Source organism: Marmota marmota, unplaced genomic scaffold, assembly GCF_001458135.2.
Source record: "Marmota marmota marmota unplaced genomic scaffold, marMar, whole genome shotgun sequence".
Classification (NCBI taxonomy): domain Eukaryota; kingdom Metazoa; phylum Chordata; class Mammalia; order Rodentia; family Sciuridae; genus Marmota; species Marmota marmota.
In genome coordinates, this window is record NW_026000221.1 from 6,353,818 (window position 1) to 6,376,106 (window position 22,289).

Genomic DNA, 22,289 nt, shown 5'->3' on the forward strand with positions numbered 1-22,289 from the left:
TTGTTTTTTTAACAGAGTAACATTTCTGCAGATAAAAATGTGTGCTCTTTTTTATTTTTTCTCTTAGTGAAGAAAACTGAAAGCCCTCAGAAGATGCCGTCCATGCAGCAGCAGGAGTCCGTGTGCTTAAGGGGACATGCAATGGCTGGGCTGAGACTGGATCAGGCCCTGTTCTCTGCAGAATAGAAATCAGCCACAGAGAGATCCAATCACACAGTTGCTCAATCTGCTGAGCACGAGGCTGTAACAACAGAAGATGTGAGCACCAGGTTCTCCAGTGCTGACCCCAACTGTGGTCAATATCACTCAATCACATCTGTCCACATTGCACTGGGTGCAAGTTGCTTTCACCCACTCAGAAGTGAGACCTGCTTCATCCTACACCTGAGTCTCTTCTTTCACCAGGTACCCTCCCCTTCTTCCTTACTATTATTTTGGTTTGGGCCTCATCTGGCTCTCATTGTGCTTTATGCAATTCGCCTTTGAACTCCTGGCTAATAATAATAAAAATAATAATAATCATTATCATCATCATCATCATCATCATCATCATCTACTCCCCTTGCTCTCTCAGGGCTGAAAAATTACCCTATAAACCTTATAATGTCACTTGACCTACATGAAGAACTCAATTGCCTACCTTCTGTCTATTGGACACGTTCCACACTCCAACAAACAGGGAAAGCCCTTCACAGGTAATCCCAACAGTCCTTTCCACCCTGGCCTTTCCCTACGCAGGCTGCCTGAGCCTACACACCAAGCGTTCTCTCCTGGACTTTTCCCTAATCCTCCACCACACCACACTTGCAGAATTCACTATTACAGGTTGAAAGCAAAGTCTATTCTATCTGAAGATTTTTGTTTATTTGGTCAGAAGAGTTTCAAAAAACATTATTTTGAGCTTGAGTGGCTTTAAACAAGCACATATTTTCCAATTTGCCACAGGCCCTTTTAATATTCTGCATACCACCCTTCATTTTTGCATATTTGTTTCACTTGTCTGCCCCTAAAGGCATTTGAATTTATGCCTCTTGAACAGAAACTGTATTTCCCTCCTGGTAATTACATCTGTACCTTTCATGATCTAAAGAAAAAAACATCATTACCAGTTGAAAACCCATCACAGCCTACCCAAGAAGGGTGTGTTGATCTATTGGCTGGTCTCCTTGACATTTTGTTCTTTTCTTTACAATAGTGTTGATGAAACTATTCTAATTATGCTCATAAAACATCCCTCTACTCAACCTTACCACTAGCTTTCTCAGACGTCAATCTTAAAAATTTCGGAGTGCATGATCTTCCAGAGTGCAGGACAGGGGCAAATACTGGATAAATGATGGCCACATTACAGGTGACAAAGTCAGTCTTGAAGCTGCTGAAGCTTATCCATGGGTACAGTTCCTGTCAAGAACTCTGTAATGTTTTGAACAACTAATAAAAAAAAAAAAAAAAAAAAAAAAAAAAAAAAGCAACCCTAAGTTGAGTCCAAGACCAGGCTCCTCACAGATCCCTGCGTACCAGAAGCCTCAGATCAGATGGGCCATCTTTCTTTTGTCCTATTCAACTTCTTCACTATGTGCAGCAGAGTTCTTCCATTATAAGATTTCATAGTTAAAACATCAATTAACTCATGGGACATTTGTGGCAAAGACAATAGCAACAAAATATAAATATTCTCTCGTCACCTTCTAAGAGTGCTAGGGACAGTCTGACTGTGGGTCCATCTATGTACTTCCAAAAGCAAGGAGGAGAAACAGGAATGAAGAAGCAAGTCTAAAGAAGGAGTAGATTGTTCTAAGAAAAGAATTAGGGGCACCTGGAGAACAAGAAAAGGTCAAGAGAGAAATGAAAAGATGGAAGATAAAAAGGAGAATCTACTGTGCCACCTGGGACTTGGGGAAATATCATGGTCCAGAGAATTTTTAAGAAATTTTGCAGCATACAGAATTATTAAATTTTCTGCTTCACTGCCCACCCCCCACCTGCTTCCCACAGAAGACTCCATGCCTCCTTATCCTCTAAGTCTTAGTCAGATTTGTGTTTATTTGGAATATGTCATAGTGTCACTTTATGTAGAGTAACAGCATGAAGGCTCTGGGTAATTTGATAGTATATTTACTTATTTTTTGAGTTTGAGAGACTTAAGGATTACCTTCTCAGATATTAAATCAGAGGCTGAGGGAAGTACTTGATTTACTGAATTTCTTCCAAAGTCACAGGAGAAGTTACATACTTTTCTTCCCTTGCTAAGCTAGAGCCTCCTGAAGTTAAAGGTGAAGAGGCAGGATCCTCTGGGATGCTAAGAAATAATTCACAAGGTGAATTAAAGAAAAAAACAGAATTTGAGTGAAAATTGTGGCAAAGACAATAGCAACAAAATATAAATATGAAAAAAGAAGAAATCTGCTTTTCTGTATTATGGAGTTTGTAGACCATGTTTCTTCTCTTTCTACATCCCTGGCCCCTCCATCAAAAAGAGGAACAAATGAACCAAAATCTGAAAAGTCTACATAGATTTTGGCACACAATGATAATTCATAGGACCATTACTATTTGTTCACCAACTTTCTCCAGTTGATCCATTTTTGGATCAAGTTAAGATCATGGAGGAAATATTCTGATCCCACTATGCCCGAAGCCTTCCATTTGGTAGGAGATTTGCTTCACTTAAACATCAAATAGCACAGGGCTACACAGAGAGACATACTTTCATTGTAATTGAAAAAATGTATTTTTGTAGGTGGTTCAAGGAAGTGAGGATAAATACTCTGAGGAGGACAAGTGATCTCTGAAAGACAGGAGCTGACTAAACATCTAATAAGACACAAACTAAGTAGAAGGCATATTATGGGACACTCACATTTGCAGGCATTGGACTGACTACTGGATGCAGCCATGCATTGGTTGTCTCCTGGGCTTGATTTCCTGCATCTCTGTCATCAACTGAATGCGAAACTGCTCAGGACACTCAATCTTTCCGAGTTCCCAATTTTGCAAGCATACTATGTTAGTGCATTGGTCGACTCAATAATGTGCTGTTAATTCTTATGATGTTAATTTATAGATCCAATGCTACCCCATCAAAATACCAGCAGGTATTTTGTAGAAATGGATAAGTTGACACAAAATGTACATGGAAATGCAACAACCTAGTATAGCCAAAACAACCTTGAAAAGAACAGAGCTGGAGGACTCAAAGTACCTGATTTTAAGGCTCACTTGAAATCACTATAATATTGGTACAAAATATATACAACAGGGCACAGAACATAGATCATAAATATTAGGTATACATACAATAAATAAATGTTCAGAGAATATTTATGCTCTGTGTTCATGCATTCATATCAATAATTAAATGAGGAAAGGATAATGTTTTCAACAAATGTAGTCAAGTGAGTGGATATCCATACTAAAAAAAATAATAAAGTTAAATTGACCCTTATTTCATACCATGTACAATAATTAACCAGAGATGAAGCACACACCCAAACATCAGAAATAAAACTAAAAAGTGGCTAGAAGAGATTATAAATCTTTCTAACCTTAGGGTAGGCAAAGACTTCCTGAAAAAACTTGAAAGGCATGAAATATGAAATTAAAAAAATGGTAAATTGGGCTTTATAAAAAAATTCTGGCATTCAAGACATTATTAATAAAATGGAAAAGATGTCACAGACTAGAAGGGGTATACATACACACATACACATGTATGTGTATATAGACATAAATACTGTATGCATGCCTGTATACACACACTTATATACACAATGACTTTGGAAAATGCCTTGATATTTTCTTATAAACATGTGCTTATCAAATGACCAGAAGGTCTACTGCTAAGTATTTATCCAAGAAAAGTGAATACATATGCCCATAAAACATCTGTACATTAATGTTCACAGAGCTGAGCAACAGAAGCCAGCCACAAAAGAGTCCATGTTATGGCTCCATCAATAAGAGCCAAAATTAATCCACATGGATAAAAACAGACCAATGGTTGCCTGGGGCAGGGAGGAAAGAGAGGTACTAACTGCAAAGGAATATGAAAAAAAAAAAACTTGGGTGATAGAAATTTTCTATATCTTGATTGGGGCAATGGTTGTACAAGTGTACACACATATCAACTTATAGAACTGTATACTTAAATGGATTTGTTTTACAAATTATGCTTTATTAAATTTTATGTTTAAAAATGTAATGATGCTGCAGTTAATACTGTGATGTGGTTGAGGAAATAAATTTATCTCTACTGGACATTGGGCTTTAATGTTATTTTTGTTCAGTATCAGTGGAGATTTTGCCAGACGTTCAGCCTTAAAAATGAGTGGTCTGTGCCCTTTTCATCCTTGAATTCACAGTACTACCCAATGGTGGTTTGTTACATGAGCCAGGCTCATACTGAACTCAAAATAAAGGTAGATCAGAGCAGCTGCTCTTTATTTCTGTGGTGTTAAATGACAACCAGGGAATAGGGTACTGGTTTTTAATTCTGCAAAATGCTATGAGGTTTGGTAGCACACAATTTTTTTCTCCCTTTGTTATACCTGTTCTTTGATAATTTAATAAGCCAGACGACTCTGTTCAAAAAAAAAAAAAAAACACTATAGTATCATGAGTCCAATGCCATTCTTGAGAACACTAAAAGCATCAGCAGAGATTTTATTTTATTTTATTTTTTTTGCCACATACATTTTATCCTTAAGGATAAAGAAAATGTCACTTTTATTCAGAGAAATTGATTTGCAATTTCATGGATTCTAGTTATTAAACCCATATTTGCTATTGGTATATTCCTTCATTCTATTTTTTTCCTCAGTCAATAGTGAAGAGCCTTAGAAGTGTTTGGGTTTTAATGTTATTTTTGTTATCTTCATAAAGCTAGCAATTTTGGATACTTTGCAACCCAAACAAGTTGACAGCTACTGGCACTGCAGATTTGATTTAAGAAATGTATTTGGTGTAGTTAAAAATACTTTTTTTGTTGTTTGCTAAATGATGATTTGATTTTGTGATTAACTATTAAAGGGATTAACTTCTTTATTGCTACAGTACGCATAGAGAAAAATTATTCAATTACCCCCTAGCAAAAATCATCTGATTTTCTAATTTCCATTTAAGTCAGTAAGTGATAAGATCCATGGATCCATGGATCAATATTAAGGAAATATTGATAAAGGTTGGCAATCATTCATTACGAATTACTTGTGTCTGACATGTCAAATCTAGAGGTAGATATGACACGGCCCCATATATAGTAACCATTCCTGAGTTTCTTCAGAGTTCAAGTAAAATGTATCTAGATAATGTCAGATATATGTGCATGTCTTGAAATCTGTGTAGAAATATTAGAATTATATTAATTGTACAATTGCTCTGGTTTCTGTGCTGGCATTCAAAGTGATACTGAACTGACAAATAAATGAACTGGAAATCAGATAATCTAACTAGTAGTATTTATCAATTATTTGTCACATCACATATGTATACCTCTGCAAATAGAAAGTGGGACCCTTTTTGACTGAAGCTACATTACTTTTCCTCTGCACATATAGCCTCCAACAGAGTATCTAGCAATGACACTTAACTTTGCATTAACACTACTGAATTAATGAATACTAGATTTTAATTCCAACCAACCACTAAGATGGAGAAGTTGTGGTTCTTAACCTTTTCTCATTCATAGACTCCTTTGAGAACTGAAAGAAAACTATTATTACCAGAAACAAATGAACATAAAACAATGTTATGCATATTTATTTTCAGGGGACCCTGGAACACAACTCTGGTCTCTATATTAAGAATTCAATACAGGAATTTTGAAAATTAGTATTTTCCTGTCAGCAAACTAGTCATCTGCCACTTAACTTTCTAAATACACATTTAGAGTTGCATTTCACCTAAGCCTACTAAAATTTCTTTTGGAATAAAATATTCTCTAGAAGATTAGCATCCAAATTACATTGGTTATATTGTCAGATTTGCCACTAGCCAGCTGTGTGACTTTGGAGGATTCCCATAAATAATCTGGGCTTTGGTTCCAGACCTGTAAATTAAGGAGTTTGAACTAAGATGTTTTCTAAAGTTCCTTATGGCTCTGAATTCTTAGTTCAAAAGCAATGAAGTTTCCCAGATGAAAAAAGGGATATGTGCAATGTAAATAATGACTTTACAATCTGCCATAAGAAAGAGGCACTAAGCATCAAATTCAATTGACTTTTAAAAATACGAAAAGTAAACATTTTGCAGATATCCCCAGGAATCCAAGAATCAGATCTATAGCTGAAGTATAAAATCAATTTAGGACCCTTTAGATTTCTAGTTTGTGAGGAAGAAAATGGCCCCTATCCCCATTGGCCACTTTACTTTCAAAACCATCTAAATATTGAGAATAGCCCATCACTCAAAATTATTTGATTTCTGATTCTAAAATAACAGATGCCTAAGGAAATGAGATTTGTGCAGGAACCGACACAGGTGGTATCTAAAATACAATGTACTTCTTTCTGTGATGCTAAGGTCTTTTCTTGACATCAAATATAATATTCTGTGACATCAGTACAGGCAGGGAAGTATCCTGTCAGATTCATCTTTCTAAAATGCCACTTAAATAATTTCATTTCCCATGCCACAATCCTAAGAGTTTCACTATTCATCAAAGTTCAAGTTTCTATCTACAGAGGGTTCACCATCATCTGGCTCTAATAGAGATTGTTTTTCCCTTTTCTCCCCAAACTGAGCATTTTATTTTAGACAAATTAGTGAACCAAGTCCTGCTTCTTCATCATATCCAGGTCAATGTCCTCTCCGTCAAATCTGATTAGACACAGAGTTTCCTTGCCAGTAATAGAGGAGGAAACCACAGCTAGAAAAGAGTATCATTGAACACCAATTTTAAGGCATCACAGGGCTTTATAAAAAGAAAAAGGATGAAGAACTAAAGGTCCATATCTGAAAGGAAAACAAGGTAACTGTGCTTGCTTTTGCTCAGATTCTCTCTCAATTCTGCAAGAGGCTGCTGGGACCCTGAGAAGCTAATCGGTCACAGCAAAAGAGAAATGTGAATTTGAGTTCAGAGCATACAAAGGAAGAGAGGATGAACCAGAGATCAACCCTGTTTCAGAGTCTAAAGCCCAAACTAATCATTTCTAATCCCTGTTAGATTAAGATGATCTAATATCTGTTAGAAACAAAAGTAAGCCTTCTGCAAAGATGATAAAATAGAAAACAAAATCTTAGGCTCCACCTTATCTCTAAATAATTTCTTAAATTACACACTGAACCTGATCTAAAAATTAAACATTTTATAAGCTAAGAACAACAGATGAGACCTTCATAATAGTAGCATGAGATATAGATTTTAAATCATCTATGTATGTTCAAAAATTGAAGGATGATTTTTTTCAGAAAATAGGAGAGGACTAATTAAAATCCTAAAACCTGAAAATTAAGAATTCAAGTAATAAAACTAAAAGCAGATTAGACATTGTAAAAGGGAGATTTAGTGAACTGGAAGAAAGGTCAGAGAAATATGTGGGATCAAAATTTGTAAAAGATGAAAACACAGAAGAATATAACACAAAAAAGGATTTAGAGACAAAAGACTGTAAGAAAGATTCAGTGAAAAAAATATAATATACATATACTTAGAATCACAGACAAAAAAGATAATAGAAAATGGAACAGAAGAAATATTGTAAAATATATTGGTTTAAAAAAGTTTCAAAACCAAGAAAACATCAATTAATAAATTTAAGAAGACTATGAACTCCAAACATGATTAATACATAGGGAAAAAAATCCTACTAAAACACATAATATAAAGTGTCAAAATAAAAATTGAACAGATTATTTTAAAAAGCTGGAAGAATAAAAGACACATTGCCTTCAAAGCAACAAAAGTAGAATTAAGAGCTGACTTCAATAGAAACAGAAGAGCTGGAACTGCATACCTGATTTTCCATAACCAGCAGATATTTTCCCCATTAAATAAATGTAAAAGATGACAAATTTAATTTTTCTAGAAAATATTATCAAAGCAACAACATAAGGATTTCCTTAGAAGAAAAAAATTATCCCACAGAGAATCTCAGAGATAAAGAAAGGAAGAGCAACCCAAAGGATGAATGCATGGGGAATGTAAATAAATACTGGCAGAAGAAAACATTAGCAATAATATACTATGGAGTTTAAAAATATACATTTAATTAATTCATAAACCTGATCAACAGTGTAAGTCAAAAAATGATAAAGAGTTAGAAATTTTAGGATTCCTATATTCTCAGGGAAGAAATAAAACTATGAATTTACAATTAACATTGACCAAAGGCATCCATTATAATAAGAGGGATAGCTCTTAAAAGAAAAAAAACACATACAAATAATAAGTGAACAGAGGATAAAGGAACAGTGAAAAATTCATCTAGATAAGGTGAGAAAAGAACAAAGATGAAAACATTGTCAAATACAGAGTGATTAAGAAGAATCAAAACCACACCTCAGTAATTACATCAAATATAAATTAATAAATACTCAAATTTTTACAAGATCAAAAGATTGTTTAAAAACAGTAAACTAAGCTCTGTGCTGCTACAAAAAAAAAAAAAACACTTAAAAAAATGAAAGGATACAGAACATTTGAAAGTAAAGGGAAAAGATACCATTAAGAACACTAAACAAAAGAAAGGTAATGCAAAGCACAGTTAAGGGGAAAGCATTAATAGAAAACATGTATCATGACAGAAGAGCCAACCCACCAGGAAGATTTAGTCTTTCTAAGTTTGTACGTCTTTATTAAGAGAGCATCAAGGGCTGGGGTTGTAGCTCAGTGGCAGAGCATTTGCCTTACACATGTGATCCTCAGCACCACAAAAAAATAAATAAATTAAATAAAGGTATTGTGTCCATCTATAACTAGAACAACAAAAAAATACCAAAAAAAAAAAAAAAAAAGAGAGAGAGAGAGAGAGAGAGAGAGCATCAAAATACATAAAACAAAATTGGGCAGAATTAAAACAAAGAAAAATAAATTTCTGATTATATTTAGATATTTGAACACATTTCCCTGAGTAAATACTGCAATCAAGTACAAAGGAAAAACCATTCTATCAGGATAGAAAATATTTGAGCAATACAAAGAATCAACAAGACATAATCAAGAATCTAAACCACTTTAAAATAAATATTAAAAGAATACACAGAACATCAAAAAAAATTGATCTTATGCTATTCACAGAGTATATAGAAGTGGCAAGTGATTGCTCTCTGACCACAGGGGATATAAGAGAACAATAACTTTTTAAAAATGTAACTGGAAAAAAAATCTCCAAATATTTGGGGGTTAATCAAAGCATTACTAAACAAACTATGAATCAGAAAAGTAGTAACAATGGAAATAAAACATGGGAAATGAATTAAGATTTTTAAAGAGTGAAATGTAGAGTATGTAAGTGAAGGTATTTCAGAAAGGCAGTTAGAACTTCTCATTTATAACCTGACATAATTTTCATATATTAATATCTTTTATAAGGGAAAAAGACTGTAAAATCAATATTATTGGCATCCAACTTAAGATGTTAGACAAAACAATGCAAATTAAACCTAAAGACAATTTTAGGCAGTAAGAGTTATAAATAAGAGTGGAAAGAAATGAAATAAGCAACCAAAATCACAAGAGAATCAAAGTTGAAAAATGGTTCTTTGAAAATACATCAAATGGATAAATCCAAGGTGAACATGATCTAAAAAATATGAGAGAATGAAAAAAAATCAACAATATTACAGAATTTAAAAAGGAGGTTACAGGTCAGATACTGCAAATATTAAAAAGATAAGGCAATCTTAGGAAAATTCTGCCAATACACATCAAAATTGAGACTAAATGAAATTTCTTTAGAAATATTTTTTACTGAACTTTCATGAGAAGATTCAGAAAAATTAAATGCTCTGTAATTCCTAGGGAATTGAACCTACTATTAAGAAAAAAATCTTGAAGAGAGATCCAGATCATGATGGATTTATCAGCTAATTCACTACGTATTTAAAGAAAAGTTACCACAAATGTTAAACCTTCCCAGGGAATAGAAAGAGGAAAAAAACTTCCCAATGTACTTGTGAGGGTGGCATAACCTTGATTCCAAAGCTTAACAAAAATACTCAAGGGAAGAAAAAGTATAGGTTGAAATAATAATTATAGGCGATTTTTTAAAATAAAAACATCAAGTTCTGTAGCTTATAAAAAGTGTATTATGTCTTGAAGAGTTTGGGCTTATACAAAAGGTGGTTCAACATTTGAAAATAATGTAATTCATCTCATTAACAGAATAAAGGAGGAAAAACATATCTTGATGCAAATGAAGCTTTGATAAAATTCAACATCCATTGGCATTAATTTTTAAAGGAATACTAGCAATCTAGAAACAAAAGGGAAATTTCTTGATTTGAAAAAGGCAAAATGCATACACACACACACACACACACACACACACACACACACACCCATACCAAAATCAGACTTGGTAAGAAACGGTAAAAAGTTTTCTTGTAAGATTAGGAATGATATAGGAATGCCCATTAATACCATTCACATTAAGCTTTGCACTGGAGGTCCTGCTCCCTGTAATAATCAAGAAAGGAAGATGAAGGATAAAAGAATCAAACCAGAGAAAATCATTCCATTTTCTGTAAATTACATAATTATATATACACAATTTTTCAAAATGCTGACAAATAAGTAAATTAATAAGTGTACTGAGCAGAATTTCTCATTATAAGATGGATATATCAATAATTAATTATACCACTATACCAGCAATAATTAAAAAATAAAAATTTAAAATACATAAAATTAGGGCTGCAGTTATACCTCAGTGGTTGAGTGCTTGTCTAACATGTGTGAGTCACTGGGTTGAATCCTCAGCACCATATAAAATAAATGAATTAATAAAGATATTGTGTCCATCTACAACTAAAAAAATTACATAAAATTTATACTAGTACCCCAAACATCAAATACCTAAAGTAAGTGCATAAAAACTTACATAAGACCTTTAACTAATAAAGTACTTTCACAATTGGAGAGAGAGTCCTGTTCATGAATTAGGTAACTTGTGACTTTAAGGGTCATTGTCAGCTCTTGCTCTCAACATGACCTAGAGTGTGATTGCAATCTCAGTTAAAATTCAAGCAAGTATTTTTGGAGACAATCTAATCTTAAGTTCGTGTGCAAATAAAGAAGTCCAAGAATATTCAAGATGCTACTGAAGAAGTAATTAGTTTATCAGGTTTCAATTTTTTGAAATAATGAAATAAAAAATAATGAAGCATATAGAAGATTATATTGGAGAACATTCTCATAAACTAAATTACCAAAACCCATAAACAGAATAAAGTTATACCCATAAAGGAAAAATCTGCTATACTGAACTATACTAAAATTTAAAAATTCTGTTCATTAAAAGATATCATTAAGACTGTGAAAAGGCAAAAGAGAGAGAGAAAGAGAGAGAGGGAGGGAGAGGGGGATTTGATGTAATCTATAAACAACAAAGAGTTCATTTTCTGAATTTATAAAGATTTTCTACAAGTGAATAAGATTGAGATTCCAATAGCAATATGAAAACATATGAATAGACACTTTGCAAAAGAGCATATTCAAATGGACAGTACATTTTTTTAAAGATCCTAAATCATCTGATTCAACAAGTAACTAGAAACTTAAAATGCAATGTTACTACCATATACTTACAATATTGGCAATAATAAAAATAGTGACAACACCAAATGCTGTAGAATATGCACATCAGTGGAATGCTCATCCACTAGCTTTGGGAATATCAATTGATATAAACACTTTGGAAAAGACTTTTTTCAGTATCTACTTGAACATGATATTGCCTGAGGACTAAGCAATTCCATTCCTAGGCATATACTCAACAGAAATACTGACACAGCTGTACTAAAATATATTTGCAAGAATACACATAGCAATATTATTTATTCTAGTTTAAAATCAGAAGCAAATCAAATGTCAATCAATAGTAGAATTGATAAATTATGGTATACCCATACAATGATATACTACCAAAATTTTAAAAGACAGCTACATACAACAACACTGATGATTATAAAACAGTTGATGCTGAGACCCTCCACAAAATACCATGCAGTGTATTATTCTTTTACATAGCCTTCAAAAATAATCCACGGGAATAGAAGTCATGACAGTGCTTACCAGGAGGAATTGTATATTAATAAGAAGGGCATGGTGGATAATGTATTTATTTCCTATGACATCAGCCCTGAAGATAGAAGAGGGTTCTCAGGGCTTGTCATCTTAAATACTGACCCACAGTTGTTCTTAATCCTACTTTAAAGAGTGTTGGAACTGTTTATTGAGTTACAATTTAACAAAAGAAGGGGTATGCATGTCTAGCAAGCAGAAAGTCCTCATTCTTGGTTGTTTCCTAATACTGATGCAATTCATCAGTGTCAGGCTTTTGTCAAAACTGTGTGTGGTGGCCTGACTGTGTGGCGAGTTTGGCCATTCAAACACTAAAATCCACTTTGGCAGCCTCCATTGAGAGAGGTCTCAGCCTTAGGCTTCTCAGACATAGGGGTGATTATTTGAAATTACAAAGTGCTGCAGTGTGTCTAGGTCCTTTGTCATATGACTTGCTGGATCCTTCCACCAAAGATGTGGGGAATTTTTTTTTTTTTTTTTACCATGTGGTGTGCATGTGTGTGTTCACCTGGTGATAGTTCATTCATTTGTATAATTTTCTATGTATATATTTACTTTAATTAAAAAAGTTTAAGACAACTAGCCAGGCTGCAGATCCTGGCTTGAATTTTCTTAATTCCATGTAGTACTTTACTGATCACCAAAATGGAACAAAAGCAGGAGTTCACCATACAAGATACATACACACATAGATGTGTCTATGTATATCTACTACATAGAAGAGTAGATTCTTTGCTGTTTCTGAGAGATTAACCCCACCATTTGTATTGTGATGCTCAGAACTGCTTTGGGATTCTGCCAGCAATAAGGTCTTCACTAGTTGTGGCCCTTTGACCTAGGGCCTCCAGAATCTTCTTTCTTTATAACTGGGCCAGTCTGTGGTATTGCATTACTGGCATCAGAACATGGACTAATATACCCTAGTTGAATTTCAAATATCTACATGCATGGACATGGTTGCCATAACAAGTCATAACAGTGATTATAAAATCCACACATGACAAAAGTTTTATCCCTCTCTTATCTTCCCTAATCAAGTGTAAACCACCTAAAGTCAACTTTGTTCCTAAGCAAGCATTACATTCATTTTAACAAATTAGGTAAAATAGATAGAGCATGTTGATTCATTTTTAACCTATTAAATTCTGACATATCAAGTTATCTGCCGGGAGTAACGGAGGCTTAGGAGATCCACAGGTGTAGAATTGATCTTCAAGTCACACATCCTGACTTACAAAGGACAGCCCCAGTTTACAAGTGTTGTCCCAAGTAATTCTTAATAGTAGCTCTTTTACTTTCAAAGTTTTCCACTTTGGATAAAAATTTAATGGTTATTCTATTTAAAGAAACACTTTTCTAGCAGTTAACTATAGCCATAATAATGTTGTATAATAAACAACTACACACATCAGCAGCATACAGTAAATATTTGTGTAGTTCACACGTCTGCATATTGGCTGGTAGGAAGGTAGCTAATTGAAGCTGGTTGACTGTGCCATCTCTCACACATGCTCCTTCTCATGCTGCTTCTTGTGGTGGTGGCACAAAACAAGACCAAATGGATACTTTCCAGGCTTTTGGTCATGCCATGCCCACTGGCCTTCTTATGACCAAAGAAGACCACATGGTCTAAAAAAAACCCCAAAAACAAAAAACAAACAAACAAACAGAAAACATACCCCACATCTTTGGTGGAAGGATACCAGCAAGTCATATGACAAAGGACCTGGACACAGGGAGGAGGCAATCCATTGCAGCACTTTGTAATTTCAAATAATCACCCCTGTGTCTGAGAAGCCTATGGCTGAGACCTTCCTCAATGCAGGCTGGCAAGGTAATTTTACCTGTCACTTTATACTGCAGTGACTTTCACAGAACCAGGTGAGAGGAACCTTAATCATAAGTTGAAGCTTTGGGGGAAAAACATTTGAGCCCAGTAGATAAGAGTTCAGTGGTAGACTGTGTGATGATTTCTTCTGAGAACGCTGTCTAATTCTATCTGTGCATTGCACACAAACGAAGTAGAGAAGTCCCTGAGCTAAGTACAAGCCCAATTTTTCTTCTGATATCTGTTACAGAACACTCACTTTTCACTTCAAAGCAGACAAGCAACAGAGACAGACGCAGAAACCATAGAACACAACCTTGAGTACAGACAGAAACATTCTTCCTTAAAAATGAAACAAAACAGAATCGGAGAGTTACCAGAGTTCTCTTAAGCTTTATGAACTGTGTTCCTTTGATAACGCTCAGGAGAATCCCATGATCATGTCATGAAATGTACCAGCAAGTACATAAGTAATGTCCCATCTGGATCTTGAATTCTCCATTTCTGATTTAAGGAGCTGGGTTTATAAAGCATCCCTACTCCCACATGCCTTTCTAGCAAGAAGCAGCCTAGCAGAGATGAGCCTCTCTAGCAGGGGCTCATCGCTTGCTCCTCTTCCTATTTTCGTATCCATGGGAAAGGTGAAAGGAATGTGTGTTTATCTAAGAAAGTGTCAACTTTCAAGGCTCTTCTGTGTTAGAGAAATATCCACTGGACCTCAGAGCTGATCATTTGACCTTAGCAAATAAAAACAATTATACAGAAACTATGAGGTCAAGTTAGATGAACTTGGAGCACAGCAGATAAGTAATCGAGTCAAGTTCTACTATTAGATTGACATGAAACATGAGCTCACTCAGCCTCCATTTCTTCTTCTGTACTAGATTGTGCTAAATAACCTTCATGACTCCTTTCAACAATCTCGGTGAATGTGTGAAGTCAAGAATGACAAACTCCACAATGCTCTGTCAAAAATGGATGAATTTTTGAAATTCACCAGAAAAATACACAGCTGCCATGGAACCCTGGACCAGAATGTCTTAAAATATGTTCTGCCTTCTTACCCTTTTTTGATTGATTTCCTAAGTAAATTTTCTAACCCCCTGATGATAACTTATTGCTTCCGGTCATTAAGGTCAATGTACCAACACATCTTACACCATTCCTTTCAGGGGCATGGGGAATGTAAAAGAACAAGTGGTTAAATGTGCCATGACATCTCATCACCATAGTAGGCACAAAAATAGTGCACCAGAAATCCTTTATTTTCTAATGTTATTCATTCATTCAATACTGATGGAATGAGGTTTAGAGTGAAGGATAAATATTCACAGACAAAGAAATGAAATATTTCTTTCAAAGAGCTGAGAATCTAACATATAAACTCACAGATAATGACCATTCAGTTATAGCAATGTGAAACATGCTATAATAAAGATTCACATGAAGTCATGGAGGCCCAGGGAATGGAAGACCTAAGTACAAATAACTTTTCAAACAGGGATTAATACTCCTGTATACACTAATACTTTACAAGGCTTTGATGTCAATTACTTTATTTGCCAAAGAACCTTGATGGAAAAATGCCTTCGTTACAACCTTTCTCCTTTTGTGGGAAACCAAAGACAGAGATAATATCTTGATTTTTTTATGTTATCAGAACTATTACAGATACTACATAATAATAAAAAAAAAACTCTGAAGTTTCTCCTAGCCATTAAACTAGCAATACCATTCCAAATACTTCAGTTTATTTGCCCCTTCTGAGGATAGGAATCTAATCTCTTGGATTAGGTGTAGTATCTTTAGCCCAAACTCTTATGTATTGGAGTAAAATCTGTAATGATGATCAGACTGAAGACCCATAGGCACTGAAATCTCCTTGATTACTTTTTAAAAAACTCATTTATCTTAATTAGGTTATTTTGTTATACTCTCCACAAGGCCAGAATAAATATAGATTGTGTGTATTAAAAAGATTTTCCAAAAAAACTAAAAATTAAATTATTATTAAATTATTTTGTGCTAGTAAAAATAATAAACATAAAAATATATTAACAAAACATATATTCCTTTGTAGTTGACTCACTTTTTACACTTAATTAAAAACAAAAATAAATAATATTTAGGTGAAACTATTTTCCAACTTACATATTTTCCTGAGCTTACTTATATATATATTACTTTTCAGATCTTTAGAAATATGTCTTCTAGATCATTCACAGGAAGAGCAATCAGAGATTCTGCTTATTTATCTTTTAAATAAAAAATATACTTGGTTTCCTTCCATTGTTTACTTCCCACCTTCTCACTCCAGATATTAATAGCCTGTAAAATCTTTGTGAGAAAAATGACATTTTAAGGGAAGCAAAACTGTATCTCCCTAACATGAATGATAGTATGCTAAGAAAAACTACAAGAAATACTTTAATGCATTCATGTTTGATGCCATAGCTTTAAGTATAAATGAGGGTAAAAGAAAATGATTGCAAGAAGCAGCAGTGTGCCTCGCTTTAGGTAAATGTGGCAGATGTAAGATGATAGAGCAAAAAATATTCTTGTAATGCCTGCTAACTAAAACTTCCTGCTTCACTGAAGTGCTGGTATAGAATAGATAATTAGGCCCTATACTGAACAGGGGAATTCAAAAATGAGGATGTTCTAAGAAAAAAACAACATATTAACCAATTAATTAAAAAGGTATTCTACAAAATTTTACTGTAAACCAATAGGAATACAGTATCTAATTTACAAATTTCCACCTAGAGAAAGAAGTTGCTTTAACCCAAATTTTCAAATTGTTATGTTATGTGAAAATAATGATTTTATAAATATGTTAGCATTACAGTATATTTCAGTAATTTCACAGTATTAATAATTTTATTAATTAAATGCTTATTTGTGCCATGCATAGTACCAACACATTAAATATCATCTGCTTTTAATATTTATTTTCTGAATTCCCACTGTAAAAGAAGAGGGAATGGACACAAATTAACTTATGTATTCAAGATTGCATAGCCAATGGGGAGGGATGTCCACAGTTACCTACTTCTAATGGGAGGGGTGTCCACAGTTACCTAGTTTTCCATTTCCATAATACCATGTAATTCTTCTGCGTGCATATATGTACATGTGTGTTTCTATGCTTTCCCTTTATTTCTCTTACCCTCAAAAGAACCCCAAGGGTGCAAAAAATAAAAGACAAAATAAATTCCCACCATTATGAATAGGAGGGGGAATGTGACCAGTTTCAAACCATACTGAGAAAATTCAATTACATAATTTTTTTAGTTTTAAGAAATAATGTACTGACTTCTTAGTGAACAAAATTTCCAGAATACAAAGCTATATTCATCAGACAGTATTAAAAGCTTAAAGATCAGAGTTTAAAGGTCCCAAGTGTTGGTTTCCCTGATATGTGGTCCCCTTGGCATAACAAAGCATTAACTCCATGCTTTTTCTTTGCCAGTCAGATTGGAAGGAAAAGCAATCCTTTACTCAGCCATTAAACATAATGCCCACCGTCAGACTAAGAGAAGCAAAAAGGGGCACAAGATTAAATGCAAGTGGCTCATTTAACTCTGACAACCTCTTTATATGGGCGAATATGGCCATCACTCCTCCAGTCTGGAGCCACTTTGGCAGAGATGTTTTATAAAGAAGGATTATTAATGATTTCCTCAACTTTTTAGAGTTGTGAACTTGCCACCCCAATAAAACAGATAGCATCGTGGATTATTTCTAGCAAGCAGAGACAAACATCTCTAGGAAAGTGATTTGCATTCTGCTTATAGAAATTCTGGGTGGTGACTATTAATTCTGTACAAAACTTATTTTACCAAGATATGACCATACATATAGAGAGTGACTCTACCTTATTCTAACTGTAATCTAAGTTGTTTTAACATAAATTGTTTCTTTTGGAAATAGACCCAAAGGAACAAAAATGGACTATTATATGGGAACACCTTTATATTCAACAACACTATATTTATTAATTAATTCCTTCAATAATCCTCATAAATAATGAACATCATCATCACACCTGGGAGATAGAGAAACTGAGATTCAGAGAAATGAGGTACAAAGCCTGGTTCTTTCTATGATTCTCTTACTCATTTTTTTCTTCTGAACTGGGCTTGTAAACAGTACCACACTCCCCTCACACTGCCCTTTCCTGTGGTTCCTTTCATAGGAAGTTCTATTTCCTCAGACTCCACTTCACTATGCCAGAAGAATGTGGTCTCCTAATTCAAGGAACTTTGCTTTGCCTCAGGAAAAATCTTCACAGGGAACAAGCAGTTCAGCAGCCCTGCTCACTATACTGCAGACACAAGTAGTCAAATTGTGATTCTTTGGGATGTTCCAATAGGAAGAACTGAAGTGTTTAATTAGACAAGAGGATTATCAAGGGTTAATTGTGGTGGCACTGTTCATGATTTTATTTTTTAAAAATGGAACTAACCAAATGTCCATCAATAATATAAGGAATAAACAAAAAGTGTTATTTTTCATAATACGGGAATAAATATGAACCAAATACAACCACCATGTTAAATCAATGACACATTGGGCTATTTCCTTGCATCATGACGCATTCATAGATTTATTTACTGTGATGGCTAATTTTATGTGTCAATTTAACTAGGTCATGAGATTCATATATCTTGTTAAACATCATTCTGGGTGTGTCTATGAATGATGTGGATGAGATCAACATTTGGATCAATAGACTGAGTAAAGCAAATGCCTCCATGATATAAGTGAGCCCCATCCAATCAGTTGAGTGGCTGAATAGAACAAAAGGGATGAGTAATGGAGAATTAATTCATATTTTCACTCTCCCCACTACCTCCTGACCATCTTCAAGGAAGGACAGCAGTCTTCTTCTGCCCTGGAATTCTTATTAGAACTTGGACCATTGGCTCTTCTGGTTCTCAAGCCTTTGTACTTGGACTTTAAACTATACCATCAGCTTGTCAACTGCAGTTCTTAGGACTTTCACGCTCAATAATCACGCGATCTAGTCTCTCTCTCTCTCTCTCTCTCTCTCTCTCTGTGAATGTATATACACACACACAGTCATGGCTCTATTTTCAGGGAAATTTTTCAAAATCACTATCTAGAAAAGGAGGTTGCTCTGAGCCTTCGGTAGGGGGAGAGCACAAACCAGGAAGCACCCGATTTATAATCTCCCAAGAAGTTATGAAGGTAAATTTCTTGAAAATTAGTGAGATAATCCCTGACAAAAATTCAATTGGGAAAATCAGTTAGCAATGAAAAATTAATATGATAGAAATGACCAAACTCAGGAAATCAATCAAGCAAAAGCAGACTAACTATATAATCTTACTTTCATCTGTAATGGTCACTTTGAATGGTGAGGGACAAGAAGTGGATGCTACAGGATAATAGGGTGCTGGTATAGGAGCAGCAACACAGATGTCATGAGGCTTTTCAAAAAGCATTTGCTTGTCTATTCAACCAGTACAGGATGCATGGAAACTAGAATATAAGCTATTGTCCTGAAAATACACCAGTGAACAAGAACTGGAACTAGCTCTCAGGTTTTTCACAAGATGGTCAATTTTATGTCAATTTAATGTCAATTAATGGAATCCAGATGAAGGCATCCTGTATGCAATTAGGACTTGGGATTGGAGTCTTGTCGAAAGATAAAGAATAGAGATTTAGCCAGACATGGTGGCACACACCTGTAGTTCCGGCTAACTGGGAGGCTGAGGCAGAAGGATGGCAATTCAAGGCCAGCTAGGGCAACTTAGTGAGACCCTGTCTCAACATAAAAAATAAAAAGGACTGGGGGTGTAGCTTGGTAATAGAATGCAATCCCCAGGACAGCTAAAATGTAAAAGAAAAATAAAGATTCAAATTTTCGAGTCACAAAGAGATAAAAGTTGAAATGGAAACAGAGAAGAGATTCATCGAAACAAGAGAAGAAATTAGGACAGACACACATTAGGGAAGGGGGGAGAAGGGGCAACAGTAGTCAAGGAAAAAGGAGAGGATCCACTAACAAAGACTGGAGTAGGAAGTGCAGTATGGAAAACAAGGCAAAAGAGAGAAGGGGAAAGTTCAGAGAAGAGAGCTTCCCAAGAGGCAGATTGGGAGATCTGGATGCCATGGGGTTTTAAACCCAACCAACCTCCAGTTAGAATTAGAATCTGTGAAGGGAAGCCTGCGTGGCAGGTCCTCTAAGGTAGCCAGCCTTGCAGAGTTGTCCAAGCACTGTGTGGTGCAGGACCCTAAAAGGGAGGTGGGTCAAAAGAGGCCAGTCTGAACAGACTGCACAGAGACAGCCCTGAGCATCTGCAGTGTGTGTTCCATGGACAGGATACTGAGAAGTGGCAGCCCAGGAAGAGAGATGCCATGTAGACAGCAGTGTAGAGGGATAACCATGACTGTGGACATTCAGAGTAATGTCCAGCATCATCATGAACTGGTGAACATGAGAACCAGCTGCACACCATTCCCTCTGTGCTTAAATTTATGCAGGACTCCATAGAAACTTGTGTGAAATCTAGAGAAGGAGAAGATGGAGAACTGTGATTTCACCAGGAAAATCGGAACTAAATGAGTACACTATAAATTAGCTCTGCTTAAATTTCCATGATTTAGCAGATTTTAGCTCAAAATAGAAATGAAGTACAGAATCAGCATAACACAGAGGATGACAGCACAGAATCCAAAGACTGCCTGCCTGAGTTCAAACCTCAGGTAAGCTGCGTGACCTTGAACAAATCACTTAACCTCTCTATGCTTTGTTTTGTTCATTTATAAAATGGAGTTCTTGATATGTTTACACCATAAGGTTGTTACGAAAGTTGGGTGAATAAATATTTGTGTAATACAGAGAACAGTTCTTACTGTGTGTGGTGTTATATTGTATTTGCTACTCTTGGTATTATGGAAACAAAAACAGCATTTCCTACAAAACTAATAAGAGAAAGAAGAGTCAATAATGTAAAAAGAGAAAAGAACGAAAGTGCTGAAAAGAAGCCAGGAGATTTGACGATGAGAAGATCCTCATGGTTTTGAGAATGGAGTAAGAGGACAGGTGGTAGAAGTAGAAAGCAGTCTGTGCAGGTTAAAGAAGAGTATAGAAGGGGAGCATAGAGAGGCAGAGATGGAGCGCCATCATTTGAGATGTCTGGCTGTGGAAAGATGGGACAGTGACTCTAGGACAACTTGGAGTATACATTTGTGCTTATCATAACGCGTTTCCAGAGCATCCTGGGCCACGCTACATGTATTGTGTCATTTCTTAGATACATTAGCCCCGGGGGACCTTGGTAACTCTTCCAGGACTGGGGAGTGATAGACTGACTCTGAAGGCTATCTTCACATTTGGGACCCACAGTGGCAGAGACTGCTGGCTGTCCCTTTCTCCCATGGCCATTGTTCACCTACTGTTGCAGGCTTTCTAGAAGTTAGCCAAGGCCTCCTGGGTGAGTTCTTGCCCAAGGACTGAGTACACATTCCCAAGGGGAAGATCCACATGTCAGAGTCAGGCTTGGATTGCAAAGCCACCTCCACTCTGGCACCACACCCTTTCCTGTCTCAGTTGCCAGGAAGGAAGACAACTCCCTGGCTGCAAGTTTTGTGTGGAAGACACAGAGCTCCCCCAGCCGCATCCCTGAATGACAGCCTGGAGGAGGGCGACCGGCCAGCCTGTTCACCAGCCATTCCTGTGACAACAGCAAGAAATACACTTAACATTATTTAGGGGACAAGAGATCAATTGTGGGACACTATATCATGTATTGTACTGGGAGTTAAAGAGATTAAAACAGAAAGACTGCTGCTTTGGTAGAGTTGATAAGTAATAAAATGTTCTTAGAAATTAGATTTAATTTTGTAATTGAAAATAAAATAAGACTGTATATTTTCATACAGTTTTTCTCAGACTTTAGGTATTTATTTACAGTTTCATAAATTTTGCTAGACTAGAGATATTATTTTATCTATAGCACTTGGAACAGCATCTGGATAAAGATTTAATATTTGCTAAATTTGAAAAAAATAAGCATATATACCAGCGATTTTATGTGTGTGTATACACACACACACACACACATATATATATACACAAATATACATCTACCTATTTATATGTAGGCATGCATTGCATAACAGGAATACAGTCTTGGAAATGCATCATTAAGTGATTTCACTGTGCATAAACATCACAGAATGTAT